Source organism: Stegostoma tigrinum, chromosome 8 (assembly GCF_030684315.1).
Source record: "Stegostoma tigrinum isolate sSteTig4 chromosome 8, sSteTig4.hap1, whole genome shotgun sequence".
NCBI classification, from domain to species: domain Eukaryota; kingdom Metazoa; phylum Chordata; class Chondrichthyes; order Orectolobiformes; family Stegostomatidae; genus Stegostoma; species Stegostoma tigrinum.
This window is the reverse complement of record NC_081361.1, coordinates 75911812-75931165: the sequence shown is the minus strand read 5'-3', so window position 1 is coordinate 75931165 and position 19354 is coordinate 75911812. Positions and strand designations below refer to the sequence as shown.

The following is a 19354-nucleotide window of genomic DNA, read 5'->3' as shown; positions in this document are numbered from 1 at the left end:
ACCAGATGTTATTAATTTCTTTTGGCAATATGAATTCTAGAATCATAAGACTTTTAAAGTTTCTGTTTTAAAAAAAAATAAATGGCCAAAATACAATTTCTATTAAAACTTTCCACTAGTTGTTGATGAATTCAATAGTCAATTGAGAATTTTAAAATAATCTGAATTGAATAGAGTTAGTGAGAATTTCCATTAACAAATAGACTGCCAAATAGGTCTCAAAGGTATAGTGTATAACATTCTGTATGGTATTCTGTTTGCTTGATGTGCCCTTTGTAATACATTTTTCCTGGGTTGATACTGCATCTTCTGGTTCAGCATATGGACTGGCATCTTGCACCCGTGTGTGTGCACGCACGACAGTGTACTTCGTATGATATTGCCTCACATTTTCCCCTTTCCATAGAATGCTTGTCCTTTGTTCAGATCATCTATCAATTTTTAAAATGGTGTGTCAATGTGAGGATATAATTATTGTATCCTAACAAGTTTTTGCATGGTGGATTGATATTGTATTTATTTCAATAGATATATTACAGAGTCATAGAATCATACAGCATGGATACAAATGTTCCAGTCCAACTCATCTGCAAGTTATTAATTCAGTTGTAGTTTACATACCTGGGTGAACCTGCCATAAAAACAAAATTGTCTTCAGATAAACTGCACCACTCTGTACCTGCCCTGAGAATGAATCTAAATTGTTTTTGTATGCTTTCTGGTATTATTCCTTAATTGATGGAATTCCACTGATGGGGCTGACAGAAACCATTTCAAGTGCCCAATTCTATTACTACAAAGGATGCTGAATATTTTCGCTATTAAGTAGATTTACAAAGTTATTCAAACTGCATGTTAAATATTTTGTCTCTGAGAATTGAGCCAAAGAGTTTGTGTGACAGGAAATGACATCTAATTTTGTAGACTGTGCATCTTTCCGATTTCAAAGAGAAATCAAATCAAATAATATTGAATACAACTTGAGTTATGCAACTTATCTCAGGCAATTTAAATTAGGATTCCAAAAAAATACAAAATCATACATGTTTAATCAAAGGTGCTGAATGGCCTTTATTCTGTTTTATACATGTTGCTGTTTTAGGAGTGAAGAGTTCATGATGACTATACAGGGATTCCACTCCCGCACATCCCAGATGTCCAAATTCTTCAAGGACCGCAACTTTCCCCCCGCAGTGATCGAGAACGCCCTCGACCGCGTCTCCCGTATTTCCCGCAACATGTCTCTCACACCCCGCCCCCGCCACAACTGCCCAAAGAGGATCCCCCTCGTTCTCACACACCACCCCACCAACCTCCGGATACAACACATCATCCTCTGACACTTCCGCCATCTACAATCCGACCCCACCACCCAAGACATTTTTCCATCCCCACCCCTGTCTGCTTTCCGGAGAGACCACTCTCTCCGTGACTCCCTTGTTCGCTCCACACTGCCCTCCAACCCCACCACACCCGGCACCTTCCCCTGCAACCGCAGGAAATGCTACACTTGCCCCCACACCTCCCCCCTCACCCCTATCCCAGGCCCCAAGATGACATTCCACATTAAGCAGAGGTTCACCTGCACATCTGCCAATGTGATATACTGCATCCACTGTACCCGGTGTGGCTTCCTCTACATTGGGGAAACCAAGCGGAGGCTTGGAGACCGCTTTGCAGAACACCTCCGCTCAGTTCGCAACAAACAACTGCACCTCCCAGTCGCAAACCATTTCCACTCCCCCTCCCATTCTCTTGATGACATGTCCATCATGGGCCTCCTGCACTGCCACAATGATGCCACCCGAAGGTTGCAGGAACAGCAACTCATATTCCGCCTGGGAACCCTGCAGCCATATGGTATCAATGTGGACTTCACCAGTTTCAAAATCTCCCCTCCCCCCACTGCACCACACAACCAGCCCGGCTCCTCCACTCCACCCACTGCATCCCAAAACCAGTCCAACCTGTCTCCGCCTCCCTAACCTGTTCTTCCTCTCACCCATCCCTTCCTCCCACCCCAAGCCGCACCCCCAGCTACCTACCAACCTCATCCCACCTCCTTGACCTGTCCGTCTTCCCTGGACTGACCTATCCCCTCCCTACCTCCCCACCTACACTCTCTCCACCTATCTTCTTTACTCTCCATCTTCGGTCTGCCTCCCCCTCTCTCCCTATTTATTCCAGTTCCCTCTCCCCATCCCCCTCTCTGATGAAGGGTCTAGGCCCGAAACGTCAGCTTTTGTGCTCCTGAGATGCTGCTTGGCCTGCTGTGTTCATCCAGCCTCACATTTTATTATACAGGGATTCTGCCTCTTTTGTGAGTGAAGATTTGAGTCTTAGTCACTGAGAAACGGTCAACCAAGAGATTACACTTTGAATGGAGAAGAAGCTCTCATACAACATAATCACCTGTTTTCAACTGTTTTTATGAACTAGTCTCCTCAGAGAGCAATCAAAAGATTATCACTATTACTACCAGTTTATCCCACCCTTTTGCGGCACCTAATCATTATCCCACCACTATTTACTGCATGGACACTGGCCTCTGTCAGCTGTAACTACTGGCACCGAAAGTACACGTTATGGTTGCTTTTTCTTTACTGACAACTTAATACTTGGGTACTTTTTAAGGTATAATTTCAGAAAAATAAAGCTGCACAATCTGATATAAAACTAATACCTGCATTCCAAAGAATTTGTTTTACTTTAATATGGGACTTTTTACCCCAGAGCGTCAGAGGCGAAGGTGCGACCTAATAGAGGTTTATCAATTCATGAGGGGGATGGTTAGGGTAAATAAGCAAGGTCTTTTCCCCAGGGTGGGGGCGTCCAAAACTAGAGGGGATAGGTTTAAGTGAGTGGAAGGATTTAAAGGGGACCTAAGGGGCAATTTTTTCCACATAGAGGGTGGTGCCTGCAAGGAATGACCTGCCAGAGGAAGTGGTGGAGGCTGATACAATTGTACCATTTAAGAGGCATCTGGATGGATATATGAATAGGAAGGATTAGAGGGATGTGGGCCAAATGCTGGCAAATGGATTAGGTCAGATTGGGATTTTTGGTCAGCGCGGATGAGTTGGACGGGAACATCTGTATCCATGCTGTATGATTCTGTGACTCTGTAATATATCTATTGAAATAAATAAATACTGAAGCAAGAATGATTCATAAACATTGTAATTACTTCCCACAATCCCGATAGTAGATACTTGTGGTTCCTGTTCAGTTCACAATATTGAATGTTTATCATCTTTCAACTTTAAGTCTGTATTTTCTCCTGGCACTTTCGAGCGAAATGTAATATTAATAGGCCATTATTAGGCAGTATCAATACAAATTTATGAAAAGAAAATCGTAATTGACAAGTATGTTAAAATTTTCAGGGTGCAACTCACAAGTGAATAATAGTGAGCTAATAGATAATTATATTTGAGTTTTCAGAATTGGTCAAATACAACAATAGATTGTTACATATGATAAGGATTCATGGCATGGAAGTAGCACCTTTATCATAGATTGGCTACTGACATAAAATGTAAAATAATGTATCATTTTCAAGATAGTAGGGTGTAATTAATGGAGTGCCACAAGGATCATCTTTAGAACCTCAGCTTTTTATGATGCATATAGACTGTGATATATTCAAGTTTGCTGATGGTGCAAAGCTAGGTAGGAAAGGATGCTGTTAGGAGGATCTGATGCTTCAAAGCCATGATGGTAAGGTGACAAGTAGTATAATGCAGGCGATGTGGAATTATCCACTTTGTAAAAACAATAGAAAGCAGATGTTTGAAACTAATAAACATTGGGTTCTCAGGGATTTCACCGCCCTTGGATAACATTCACAGAAAATTAACATGCAAGTAATGTACAATTAGAAAGGAAAATGGTATGAATGTGTTTATGGAAAGATAGTTGCAGTATATAAGCAAGACTTAGTAAAACCATGCTTTGAATACTGCACATATTTTTGGTTTGTGAGATGAGAAGCTGTCCTTTGAAAAGAGATTGACTGGAATGTGTACTTAAATTGCCAAGAGTCTAAAATAAAATAATCTCTTTGAACCATAGACAATTCTGAAAAGGCTTCCCAAGGTATTTGCTGAAAGGCGGTTTTACTTGGCTTGGTCATAGAGTTGGCCATTTAGCATTAATATGAGGTAAAATTCCTTCATTCAAAGGCTTGTGAATGTTTAGAATTCTCTACTCCAGTAACTGACGACATTTGGCTGATGAGAATATTCAAGATTGAAATCAGTACACTTTTGGGATCTAAGGGTATTGAAAGCTGTGGGAATAGGATAGGAAAGTAATTAATTGAAATGTTGAGCCATGATGCAATTAACTGTAGAGCAAATACAATAGGTCATGCAGCCCATGACTGCTCCTGTATCGTATGTCCATTCTCAGGATGAAAGAATTTACGCTCCCGTCCCTGCCATTCCGCCTGTGTCCTTGTTGACTTACATTCAATCGACCTAGAATGCTGTGGCTCATAATGGGATGATGCTGTCCGCAGCCATGTCAACAAGGAGCAGAATTACTTAAGATGAACTGTATTCTTTTTCACTGAAAGTCAGTCTTCCACCCACTGTGCTACAAACACTAGAATAGCACTGCTTAGCGTATGGGAGAAGACAGGCACTAAGGGATTCATGAGTGAATAACTTCATTTATACGTAATCAAAAAAAATGCAGGGAGATCTAAAGATAGTACGAACTGAAGATGCTGGAGAATCTGAGATAACCAAGGTATGGAGCTGGATGAACACAGCAGGCCAAGCAGCATCATAGGAGCAGGAAAGTAACGTCAGCTTTCCTGCTCCTCTGATGCTGCTTGGCCTACTGTGTTCATCCAGCTCTACACTTTGTTATTGCAGAGAGATCTAGGTGTCCTAGTGCATGAATTACAGAAGTTTAGTATGCTGGTACAGCAAGTAATTGGAAAACTAATAAATGTTATGTTTTATTATGAAGGAAGTTGAATACAAGATAAGGGAAGTTATGTTTCAGTTGTATAGGTGTTGTGAGATCCTATCTAGAGGACCTTTATACGTACTGGTCAATGTATTTACTGAAGGACATTAATGAGTTGGAAGCAGTTCAAAAAAAGGTTTACTAGATTCATACCTGGAATGAATAGGTTGCCTTATGAGGAAAGGCTAGACAGGCTAGGCCAGTATCCTCTAGAAATTAGCAGAGTCAGAACTGACTTAATTGAAATGTGTAAGATCCTGAGGGGTCTTGACTTGGGTGAATGTTGAAAGGATGTTTCCTTTCGTGGGTGAATTGAGAACTGGGGTCATTGTTTCAAAATATTGATTTTAGAAGGTAGGGATGCAGAAACTTTAAATATTTTTAAGGCTAAGGTAGGTAGACTTTTGATGAAAGATTATTGGGAATGTGCGAGAATATTAAGTTATGACTAAAATCAGATGAGCCATGATCTTATTGACTGAGTAGGGTTAGTGCCTACTCTTGTTCCTTGTTCATATGTTAGTAAAGTATGGCATGATTTCACTTACAGATTTGTTTTGGAATGTTTATTTTGTTGAGGCTTTCATTTTGGTCTTGATACCAAATATGTGATGGCCAATAGGGGAGAAGGAGTATGGGGTTACTGGTGAACTGTGAATTGGAGTTGTGGTTACACAAAGTAAGATGAAGCAGAAAGAGGCTGTACAGTATAGATTTGCTACTTTTCATCCTCTTTGTATTTTTCCTCTCCACTTTGTGAGCAGCTTGTCCTGTTTGGGTGGCTTTTGCTCATTCTTCCAAATCAAGCTATATTCAAAATGGAGGGCACAATGATGTAATCATGGCTGGCAGCAACTTATCAGTGGAGAAGGCATACTACTCGAGAGGCAACCGAGTCCTTTATTGGTTTAAAGTGTTGAAATATTAGCATGTCTAAAGATCTGTGCTCCAAATTTCAAGAACAGATTGGCTCATATTGGAATAGATATCTTTATTGATCCTTGGATCTGTTGTTGCCCACCCTGGCTGTGTGAAAGACTTTCATTGTGTCTTAGGAAAGAAGACTTTGAATCTGTTCTGACCCATCTGTTCAGGGGAAGTGGGATCCCAAAAATTTCCGAAGTGTTATTCTTAATCCTGGAAGCTCAAAATATAAATTGTCTGTAAGAAACTTGCAAAATTTTCTCAGGAGTACAACCAACATGTTTTTGGCTGTGGTGAAAGAAAACAAAAATAAAAACCTTTTCATGAACGGTTAATAAAGCAGTGATTCAATTTATAGTTGATTAAACTATTGAGGTTGCTTCATATAATAAAGATTAGATGAGATGCTCTACAGTGTGGAAACAGGCCCTTTTGGCCCAACAGGTCCACACCGCCCTTTTGTGCATCCCACCCAAACCCATCCCCCATAACCCACACACTCCTGAACACCACAGGCAATTTAGCATGGCCATTCCACCTAGCCTGCACATCTTTGGACTGTAGGAGGAAACCGGAGCACCCGGAGACAACCCATAAGGACACGGGGAGAATGTGCAAACTCCGCACAGACAGTTGCCCGAGGTTGGAATCGAACCTGGGTCCCTGGTGCTGTGAGGCTAGAGTGCTAACCACTGAGCCACCGTGCTGCCCCATGCTGATGAGACACGGTAGATAATGAAAAACTAATTAATATTTTGCTCATCAATGAACTATATTGGGCAGTAAGTTTCAGTATCTTAAAAATATATAAGAAATGTTGGTTACAATTGAAGAAATAAGTCTGTCAATATATGTTTATCATTTAAATGATTGCAGTATTCACTTAAGTTACTCATTTATTTAGAGATAACAAGGTGTAGAGCTAGATGAACACAGCAGGCCGAGCAGGAAGGCTGACGTTTCGAGCCTAGACCCTTCTTCAGAAATCATTTCTGAAGAAGGGTCTAGGCCCGAAACGTCAGCCTTCCTGCTCCTCTGATGCTGCTTGGCCTGCTGTGTTCATCCAGCTGTACATCTTGTTATCTCAGATTCTCCAGAATCTGCAGTTCCTACTACCCCTTACCCATTTATTTAATGATTTTACATGTATTTGATAGTTTGAACTTAAACCTGAATACAGACCATTATTGACAAGTGATGGAAGTGTCCCCTCTGTGCAACTTATCCAAGTCCTAACTTAATCTAATCAAATACCTCAGTCAGATAGATGATGTGATCACATTTACATTTCCTTTTTAAAATATAAATCTGTATCTTGTTTTACAACATTGAAACCAAAATGTCTGTTTGATAGACATCTTTTTTCTGGTACAGTATGGCTCCTGTAATCAGTGTTTAGTGTTCTTGCCTCTGAGCCAGAAGGACTGAGTTGAGTCTTACTCCAGGACTTTACGTCCACAGAAGGTGCATTCATAATGTAGCCAAACAGGTTGAGGTTCAATACGTAAATCCTTTCAAATATTCCCAAGGCACATGATAGAAGTAGGACAGACCCTTAGTCAACCATGCTTAATATAGAATGATGAACCTCAAGCTATAGCCTGACAGCCTTAATAACTGTTTTAAGAAAAGCTAACTGTGAAAAAAAACATGCTTTGTCTGCTTCGTGTCATTTGGCATGAGAAGAGAAAAAGGGAAGAATTCCAGCATCCATTCTACTGTTAGTGTGTTCTTTTTGGTGCGTATCTGGTACTGAGTGAACAGTCGACTATGAGAACAGATGGAAATACTCCAGGGGGCGATTTCTTTCAGGATATTGCCACTGAAAACTCGAGCATTAGATGATATTGCACTGTTATAATTTAGTCCTGTTGAGCAAGACGAGTTCTGATCGTTAAGGGAAGGAAAATGACTGTGCGTTATGATGGCATGCAATATTTTCAAGAGTTAGAGTCTTACAGCACGGAAAAAGATCCTTTGATCCAACTGATCCGCAACCAACAGACAACCCAATATGACCTAGTCCCATTTGCCAGCATTTGGCTTATATCCATCTAAACCCTTTCTGTTCATATACCTGTACAGATGCCTTAGAAATGTTACCATTGTACCCACCTCCACCACTTCTCTGGCAGCTTGTTCCATATACGCATCACCCTCTGCGTGAAAATATTACCCCTCAGATCCTTTTTAAATATTTCCCCTCTCACCTTAAACTTATACTGTTTAGTTTAAGATTCGCCCACCCGAAGAAAGAGACCCGTGCTATTCATCCTATCTATGCCCCTCATGATTTTATAAATTTCTGTAAAGTGAACTCAGCCTCTGATGCTTTAGGGAAAAAGTCCCACAAAACACAAAAAACGAAAAAACTAGACCTGCAGAATAAACTAGACAAACTCACACAAAATAACAACACAGACAGCACAGAAGCATGGATAAAAAACTTATCTGACCAACCATTAACAGACACTGAAAAAGCCGTCTTAGTAAAAGGATTAAATTACAACTTGCAGGATGCGGACAAAAAGATTTCTTAGCAGCGTTAGAAGCAACACTGAAAGACAACAAACTCACAGAAGAAACCCAGCAAACCATCAGACAGACAGTCGCACCAACACTAAGCAGGAAAAAGGAAGAAAACACAGTCAATACACAAGAAAGGAAAGCCCTAAAAGGACTCAAAAGATAAAAACATCGTTATCCTACCTGCAGATAAAGGACGCTTGACAGTCATTTTAAACCGAACAGACTACATTGAGAAAGCAAACGCACTGCTTGCAGATATCGACACTTACCAACAGGTGGCGACAGACCCGATCCCACAACTAGAGAACCGAATCACAGCCTTACTCAAAAAACTTCAAAAATCTGGAGGATTAAACAAGAGAGACTTCCAAAAAATGAAACCAGATGGATCCAACACACCACGCTTCTATGGACTACCAAAAATTCACAAACCAGGAGCCCCCCTGAGACCCATAGTGTCGCTACCTGGAACACCAACCTACAGATTAGCCAAGGAACTCACCAAAGACTAAAACACCTAGTAGAAGACTCCCGCCACTCCATTCGCTCCACCCAAGAATTCCTGAACACCATCAAAGACACCAAGATAGAAGAGGATGAAATAATGGTCTCCTTTGACGTAACAGCCCTGTTCACATCCATCAACATCAACCTGGCCAAAGAAACACTGACTACACTATTAGAAGAACCGAAGACACATACACCAGACACCACCAACCTCATCAGCAAGGACAACTTCATCAAGCTAGTGGACCTATGCCTCACCACCCACTTCACTTTCAATAACAAAACCTACAGACAAACCAACGGTACACCCATGGGATCTCCAATATCAGGGTTCTTAGCAGAGACAGTAATGCAGAGACTCGAACAAACAGCTTTGCCAATCGTCCAACCCAAACTTTGGGTCCGCTACGTGAATGACACCTTTGTCATCACTAAACAAAACAAATTAGAGGAAACCTTCAAGACCATCAATAATACCCTTTACTGGCATAACATTCACAAAAGAGGAGGAAAACAACAACAAAATGCCATTCCTAGATGTCACAGTAGAGTGAACAGTCAATGGGGAACTTCAAACCAGCGTCTACAGGAAAACAACACATACGGACCAAATACTGAACTACAGGCGCAACCATCCCAACACCCACAAACGAAGCTGCATTAGAACATTATTCCAACGAGCCACCACACACTGCAGCACAGAGGAACTATGCAGAGCAGAGGAAAATCACCTGTACAGCATATTCAAAAAGAATGGGTACCTTATGAACACAGTCCACCGATTCCTCAGCAATAAACCCAAACAAACAGACAAAACGGGCTCAGAAACCATAACCACTCTCCCCTGCATCAAAGACATTTCCGGAATGACTGCCAGACTACTCGGACCTCTTGGCATCAGGGTAGCCCACAAACCCACCAACACACTAAAACAGCAGCTAATGAACTTAAAAGACCCTATACAGACCACAAGCGAAACAAACGTCATCTACAAAATACCTTGTAAGAACTGTGACAAACACTACATTGGACAAACTGGCAGAAAGCTAGCCACCAGGATACATGAACATCAACTAGCCACAAAACAACATGACCCACTATCACTCGTATCCTTACATACAGATGAGGAAGGACACCACTTTGATTGGGACAACACATCCATCCTAGGACAAGCCAAACAGACACGCACGAGAATTCCTAGGAGCATGGCATTCCAACAAAGATCAACAAACACATTGGCTCCAAATTAATCTACCATCCCCTGAGAAAAAGAACAGGAAATGACATCACCAACCCAAGGAAACCTAACCAGATAAATAGAAAGCGGGACATAACACCAGCTCTTCGTCGGAGGCTCACTGATGATGTTACCTAGAATGGTGACGAAACGTCTGAAAACTAACCTTCCAGCTCAGCGAGCAAACTCACATCCAAAAAAGTCCCATATATTTGGCCTCTCCCTATAGCTCAAACTCTCCCAGCAACATCCTTATAAATTGTTTCTGCACCCTCTCGAATTTAACAGCATCCTTCCTATGCTTTGGTAGAAATTGCCTCAATGTGCACTCATATTTAACAAACACAAAAGACTTCTTCAATGAAACCAGTGCACCTGAGATAACATGAATAATAAAGTTAATAGATGCTATTTGGAGTGAAATATGGAACTAACTCTCTCGCCTAAAAATGCTTAACTATTACAATATGGAGCACAGCAAATTGGAGTCATAACAGACTTTAGGATAGAAATTCATCTGTTTCATAGAACATAGAACAATACAGCACAGAACAGGCCCTTCAGCCCTCGATGTTGCGCCAACCTGTGAACTAATCTAAGCCAGTACCCCTACACTATCCCATCATTATCCGTATGCTTATCCAAGGACTGTTTAAATGCCCCTAATGTGGCTGAGTTCACTACATTGGCAGGCAGGGCGTTCCATGCCCTTACCACTCTCTCAGTAAAGAACCTGCCTTTGACATCTGTCTTAAATCTATCACCCCTCAATTTGTAGCTATGCCCCCTTGTACAAGCTGAAGTCATCATCCTTGGAAAAAGACTCACACTGTCCACCCTGTCTAATCCTCCGATCATCTTGTATGTTTCTATTAAATCCCCTCTTAGCCTCCTTCTCTCCAATGAGAACAGATCCAAGTCCCTCAGCCTTTCTTCATAGGGCCTGCGCTCCACACCAGGCAACATCTTGGTAAATCTCCTCTGCACCTTTTCCAGTGTTTTCACATCCTTCCTGTAACGGGGCGACCAGAACTACACGCAATATTCCAAATGAGGCCGCACTAGCGTTTTGTACAGTTGCAGCATAACATCACGGCTCTGCAACTCAATCCCTCTACCAATAAAACCTAACACACCGTAAGCCTTCTTAATAGCACTATCAACCTGGGTGGCAACTTTCAGGGATCTATGTACATGGACACCAAGATCCCTCTGCACATCCACACTACCAAGAATTTTTCCATTGACCCAGTATTCTGCCTTCCTATTATTCCTCCCAAAGTGAATCACTTCACATTTATCTCTAAACCTTTTGCCACCTTTCGGCCCAGTTCTGCAGTTTATCCAAGTCTCCCTGCAACCTGCAACATTCTTCCACATTGTGCATCACTCCACCGACTTTCGTGTCGTCTACAAACGTACTAACCCATCCACCTATGCCTGCATCCAAGTCATTTATAAAAATGACAAACAGCAGTGGTCCCAAAACAGATCCTTGAGGCATACCACTAGTGACCTGACTCCAGGCTGAATATTTTCCGTCAGCCACCACTCATTTGGTTTCTAATCCAAACTGCTAAATCTCCCTCAATCCCGTGCCTCTGTATTTTCTCCAATAGCCTACCATGTGGAACCTTATCAAAGGCTTTACTGAAGTCCATGTACACCACGTCAACTGCCCCTCCCTCATCCACATGCTTGGTCACCTTCTCAAAAATCTCAATGGGGCTTGTGAGACATGACCTGCCCTTAACGAATCCATGCTGACTATCTCCACAATCAAATTGTTGCTTGCTAGATGCTTATAAATCCGATCTCTTATAATCCTTTCCAAAACTTTTCCTACAACAGACGTAAGGCTCACAGGTCTATAATTACCTGGGTCATCCCTACTGCCCTTCTTGAACAAGGGCACAACATTTGCAATCCTCCGGTCCTCTGGTACTAAACCTGTAGACAATGAGGACTCAAAGATCAAGGTCTCAGGCTCTGCCACCTCCTCCCTAGCTTCCCAGACAATCCTCAGAAAAATCCCATCCGGCCCAGGGTTATTTGTCCTCCTTCTCACCTTCTAGAATTGATAACACCTCCTCCTTACTAACCTTAATCCTTTCAATTCTAGTAGTCCGTAACTCGGTCATCTCCTCTACAATATTCTCCTGTTCCTCAGTGAAAACAGATGAGAAGTAATCATTTAGCACCTCTCCAATCTTCACAGGGTCCACACACAACTCCCCACTTCTGTCTTTGATTGGCCCTATTCCTACCCTCGTCATCCTCTTATTCCTCACATACCTATAGAAAGCTTTAGGGTTCTCCTTTATTCTACCTGCCAATGTCTGCTCATGTCTCCTCCTTGCTTTTCTTAACTCTCTCTTTAAATCCTTCCTAGCTAATCTGTAACTCTCCATCGCCTCATCTGAACCATCTTGTCTCATCGTCACATAAGCCTCCCTCTTCCGCTTAACAAGAGATACAATTTCTTTAGTAAACCATGATTCCCTTACCTTATCGCTTCCTCCCTGCCTGACAGGGACTTTATATCCCAGATTTGGCAATATGAGTAGTATATACGTGTGTCAAGAGTGCGCAGCATAGATGGAAATTGCTTCTTGGGCGTCAGCAACATATTTGTATCAAGCTGTTTGCAACTCCATGAGCAACTTCCTTAGGACAGACATCAGTATTGAGACAAGCATTCGTTGATACTCCTGAGAAGGGCTGGGTATAAGATGGGTCGACACATATGCCTGAGGAATCATGAGAACATTTCTGTTCCCCTTGGTGTTTCTCTGATTTGAAACTTGATTCAATCCAGCACCATTGCAAACTCTGTTGGTGGAATATTTAAATATGGGTGAATTATATGGCTAATCTATCCAGTCCAATATCACCTTGACTTTCTTGTTAGTAAACTAACAATTACAAGGTGTAAATCATTTAAAATTAACTAAAAGGCATCATTTTAATGCATAAATTCTAATCTTTGTGGAAGTATGTTTAGATATAGATATTTAGATTTGGCTGTTTTCTCTAATGTCCAACTTTTTTTAAAAAAGAATTCATGTCATTTCCTTTGGGTGAAAACATTCAAAAACATCCTAACAAGTGAGTGCACTATTGGGAGAACAACACTTGCCTGAAATCTCCTTGGGCACCTTTTTAATTCCAGAATTATGACTTTGTACTTTTGTTTTGCATTGTTACGTAGTAACTTTCTAATTGGTACATCTGGTTAACTGCCTTCGAGATGCATGACAGGAGACAAGATGATCATTTTGTGACGAAGGGGTAAGATGTGAAAGTGTGATTATCATAGTTGCTGGCTGAATATGCAGGTCAGTGACCGACAAACATTAACTGATCAAAGGATGTCACATTCCTAAGTGAAATAAGGCAGTTGCAAGAAGATCTTATAATGATTTATGGTAAATAGTCTAATAATCAACATCTATAAAATCAAATCCATTTATATACTGTGTTTTGTTTTATCATAAATTACTTATGGACAACTAGTGCTTTAAAACAGTGGGTGTTTTATATTTTTTAATATTTTGGATACAATGTTGAGCTCAGGGTGTAATGTTCAATCCTGTAAGCTGCTTCTGTGTGAAATTTGGCCATTTGAAATAATTGAAGACTGCTGTGGTGCAGTGTTATGTAATTTGTCAGTGGAGTGCCATCAATCACAGCTCATTTCAAGTGTCCAGCTCTATTCCGTCAGTGGAGAAAATTACTTTCATCTTTTGACGTTTAGACCACAGGATAAATCCTTCCACAGCTTCGTCTATATAAAAATTGTGTCTCAGACATGTCTTTTAAAAAAGACTTAAATTTACCAATTATCTATAATAAGAGAGCAGAAATTCCTTATTTTAGATTTCTTGAGTAGTCTTTTCCCTCTGAAGACCATTGTGTTTATTTTGTTTATTTAATAAGCAATAGGACTGTGAAGCAGGTAAAAGAAAATGCATTTGAGAAAATTACAATATTTATTTCTTAAAATTTGTTTTATTACTGGCATTATTATTATTCCATGAAGAGCTTAGCACATAAACCTGTCTTCCTATTTCTGGGAAAGCAACATAAAAATAAATAGATGTGTTGAGGAGAATATTCATTTGTAAGGCATTGGCTTGGGCTTTAAGCTACAGAGACGGGTAAATGTGAACTTGTCACTTCTGGGAAGAGGAATAGAAAAGGTAATGAAATATGCTGTATCCCTTGTTATTCCTTGATATCCAGGGTCCCTGGACTTGCTGCACTCACTGCTTGTAATTAGAGGGACAAACTGGCCCTGAATTCTCATCACACTATTTACAAATAGCTACCACTTTCCAACATCCCCCTGTAGACTGTACCTGCAAGTAATTGCTCCCAGTCGATGTTTGCTAAATCCTGTCTAATGATATTGCAATAGGACTTAAGACCATAAGACTTAGGAGTGGAAGTAAGGCCATTCGACCCATCAAGTCCACTCCGCCATTTAATCATGGCTGATGGGCATTTCAACTCCACTTCCCTGTACTCTCCCCGTAGCCCTTGATTCCTTGTGAGATCAAGGACTTATCAATCTCTGCCTTGAAGACATTTAACGTCCCGGCCTCCACTGCGCTCCGTGACAATGAATTCCACAGGCCCACCACTCTCTGGCTGAAGAAATGTCTCCTCATTTCCGATTTAAATTTACCCCCTCTACTTCTAAGGCTGTGCCCACGGGTCCTAGTCTCCCTGCCTAATGGAAACAACTTCCCAGTGTCCACCCTTTCTAAGCCATACGTTATCTTGTAAGTTTCTATTAGATCTCCCCTCAACCTTCTAAACTCAAATGAATACAATCCCAGGATCCTCAGCCGTTCATCGTACGCTAAACCTACCATTCCAGGGATCATCCGTGTGAATCGCCGCTGGACACGCTCTAGCGCCAGTATGCCCTTCCTGAGGTGGGGCCCAAACTTGGACATAATGTTCGAAATGGGGCCTAACTAGAGCTTTATAAAGTCTCAGAAGCACATCACTGCTTTTATATTACAACCCTCTTGAGATAAATGACAACATTACATTTGCTTTCTTAATCACAGACTCTATCTGCAAGTTAACCTTTAGAGAATCCTGGACCAACACTCCCAGATCCCTTTGTACTTCTGCTTTACGAATTTTCTCACCATTTAGAAAATAGTCCATGCTTGTATCCTTTTTTCCAAAGTGCAAAACCTCACATTTGCTCACATTGAATTTCATCAGCCATTTCCTGGACCACTCTCCTAAACTGTCTAAATCTTTCTGCAACTTCCCCACCTCCTCAGTACTACCTGCCTGTCCACCTATCTTCGTATCATCGGCAAACTTCGCCAGAATGCCCCCAGTCTCTTAATCCAGATCATTAATATGTAATGTGAACAGCTGCGGCCCCAGCACTGAACCCTGCAGGACATCACTTCTCACTGGCTGCCATTCCGAAAAAAAGTGTTTTATCCCAACTCTCTGCCTTTGGTCAGACAGCCAATCCTCAGTCCAAGCCAGTAGCTCACCTCGAACACCATGGGCCCTCACCTTACTCAGCAGCTTCCCGTGAGGCACCTTATCAAAGGCCTTTTGGAAGTCTAGATAGATAACATCCACTGGGTTTCCCTGGTCTAACCTACTTGTTACCTCTTCAAAGAATTCTAACAGGTTTGTCAGGCACGTCCTCCCCTTACTAAATCCACGCTGACTTGTTCTAACCCAACCCTGCACTTCCAAGAATTTAGAAATCTCATCCTTAACAATGGATTCTAGAATTTTACCAATAACCGAGGTTAGGCTAATTGGCCTATAATTTTCCATCTTCTGTCATGATCCTTTCTTAAACAAGGGGGTTACAACAGCAATTTTCCAATCATCTGGGACTTTCCCAGACTCCAGTGACTTTTGAAAGATCACAACCAAAACCTCCGCTATTTCCTCAGCCACCTCCCTCAGAACTCTAGGATGTAGCCCACTGGGGCCAGGAGATTTATCAAGTTTTAGACCTTCAAGCTTTTCTAGCACTTCCCCTTTTGTAATGCCTACCATACTCAACTCTGCCCCCTGACTCTCCTTAATTGTTGGGATACTACTCATGTCTTCCACTGTGAAGACTGATGCAAAGTACTTATTAAGTTCTTCAGCTATTTCCTTATCTCCCATCACTAGCCTTCCAGCATCAATTTGGAGTGGCCCAATGTCTACTTTTGCCTCTTGCTTGTTTCTTATGTATTGAAAGAAACTTTTACTATCATTTCTAATATTACTAGCTAGCCTACCTTCATATTTGAGCCTCTCCTTCCTTATTTCTCTCTTTGTTATCCTCTGTTTGTTTTTGTAGCCTTCCCAATCTTCTGATTTCCCAGTGCTCTTGGCCACTTTATCGGCTGTCTCTTTTTCTCTGATACATTTCCTGACTTCCTTTGTCAGCCATGGCTGTCTAATCCCACCCCGGATAATCTTTCTTTTCTTTGTGATGAACCTCTGTACTGTGTCCTCAATTACACCCAGAAACTCCTGCCATTGTTGCTCCACTGTCTTCCCCGCTCTGCTTCCAGTCGATTTTCGTCAGTTCCTCTCTCGTGCCCCTGTAATTACCTTTATTTAACTGTAACACCATTACATCCGATTTTGTCTTCTCTCTTTCAAACTACAGACTGAACTCTACTATATTATGATCACTGCCTCCTAAGTGTTCCTTTACTTTAAGATCTTTTATAAAGTCAGGCTCATTTCATAGCACTAAGTCCAGAATAGCCTGCTCCCTTGTGGGCTCCATCACAAGCTGTTCCAAAAAGCCATCCTGTGAACATTCCATGAATTCCCTCTCTTTGGATCCACCAGCAACATTATTCACCCAGTCCACCTGCATATTGAAGTCCCCCATGATCACCATGACCTTGCCTTTCTGACATGCCCTTTCTATTTCCCGGTGCATCTTGTGTCCTGATCACTGTTAGGAGGTCTGTACATAACTTCCATTATGGTTTTTCTGTCTTTGTGGTTCCTCAACTCCACCCACACAGACTCCACATCCTCTGACCCTATGTCATTCAGTGCCGTAGATTTAATTTCATTCTTAACTAACAAGGCAACTCCGCCCCCCTCTGCCCACCTCCCTGTCTTTTTGATAAAGTACTTGTACCAATTTAGGCACTTAAATTCTGCATTATCCTTATCCTTTGCCACAATGACTTTTAAACTCATAACTCACTCCCCCAAAATGCTCACCCACTTAAACTTCAACCACTTAACAGGTTCCATTCCCTAGGATTAGGTGTGTCACTGCCCCAACTCTCATAGAACTATCCTATCGCACAAAAAGCTCTCTAGGATGCACTTTTAAAAATTCCACCCTAATCCCTTCGCGGTAAGGCGATCCTGGTTAATGTTAGGTAAGTTGAAATCACTTACAACTATAACCCTGTTTCCTTGTGATTTACCTACATATCTGCACCTCTATCTCCCTCTGACTGTTGGGAAGCCTGTAGTATAATCCCAGCAAGGTAATTGCCCTCTTTTTATATCTAAACACTATCTAGCTGGTCTCATTTGAAGACCCTTCAAGTACATCTCCCACATTACTGCAAGCGATGGCTTCTTTTACCATTGATACAATACCCTATCTTTCAAACTCCCCACTAACTTTGAGGTTGAGGAGGGCAGGTTGACCAGAGGCTTGCACTGTCCTTTCCATTATCAGTTCATGTTTTTTTCCTCTTTGCTGCTGAAAGTGCCTGTTCATATAGATCCTGGGTCTGTATACTCCTGACTCTGTTCCACTGCCCTACAAACTGCATATTTTACAACTGTGAATTAAACGAGATGCAAATCTTTTGAAGATGACTCATTTGATTGGTTTCAGTCTGTAGGTATTATCAATGAAACATTCTGCATTGAGTTCACACAGGTTCCCTGGACTTGCCTCAATCTCTGGTCAGATGTTTACAGTCCTGTATGTTGGTACTTGTTCTTTTCAAAAAACACTTAAATCCATGGTAGGTCTCGGGTATGATAATCAGATTATGGATGTTCTAGTGATTGTAATGCGGTCAGCCATCTGGGCTTTGGCTGTTAATCTGGTCCAATCAAGGACCCCTGGCTGACATTTAAAGAGGGTGAGTGGTGCCTGACTTTGCATGAAGCAATAATACAGTCAAGGAGACTATGATGTCTAAATAAAGGGTGACTTCATGATGGGATACTGGCCTCTCTAGAGTTATTTCAGAAGTTGAATCTTGACAGTCCATTTTTTTTACCATTATAATAGCATTGGCACACATGTTCTCCTTGCTCTATGTTCACAGTTTCACATTAATCAGCCATCTGTTCAAACAACCGACGAGACCTGGGGGTGCAGGTGCGCAGTTCCTCGAAACTTGAGTCAGATATACAGAGTAGTGAAGAAGGTTTTAGACCACTTGCCTCCATACGTTAAAACATTGAGTATAGGAGTTGGGACCTCATTTTGCCACTGTACAGGACATTGGTGAAGCCACTTTTAAAATATTGCATTCATTTCTGGTTGCCCTTCTATAGAAAGGATAGTGTTAAACTTGAGCGAGTGCAGACTATATAAGGATGTTGCTAGGACTGGAGGGTTTCTGTTATAGGGAGAGGTTAAATAAGCTGAGGCTTTTTTCCCCCTGGAGTGTCTTAGGCTCAGGGGTGACCTTACAGAGATTTATAAAATCATGAGGTGAATAACCAGGGTCTTTTTCCTAGCGTGGTGGGGAGTCCAGAACTCGAGGGCATAGGTTTAAGGTGAGAGGGGAAAGGTTAAAAAAACCTGAAGGCGAACTTTTTCACATGGAGGTGCCTGTATGGAACAAGGTGCTAGAAGAAGTGGTGCAGGTGGATACAATGACAAGATTTAAAAGGGCAGCTGGATGGGTATAAAAACCGAAAGAACCGCGGATGCTGTAAATCAGGAGCCAAAACAAAGTTTCTAGAAAAGCTCAGCAGCCCTGGCAGCATCTGTGAAGTTGAAAACAGTTAACGTTTCGGGTCCAGTGACCCTTCCTCGGAAACAGTGAGATTTTGGGGAAGGGTCACCAGACCCAAACATTAACTTTTTTTTCCTTCACAGATGCTGCCAGACCGGCTGAGCTTTTCCAGCAACTTTGTTTTGGGATCTGGATGGGTATGTCAGATTTCGTCAATTGTTTACAG

At 41.6% G+C, this 19354-nt stretch overlaps 1 protein-coding gene across 3 annotated transcripts in view; it reads left to right on the top strand.

The window, feature by feature from the left end:
• LOC125456396 (MOB kinase activator 3B-like) overlaps nt 1-19354 on the top strand; it is a 49561-nt gene that overhangs the window by 10974 nt on the left and 19233 nt on the right. The window lies entirely within an intron of this gene.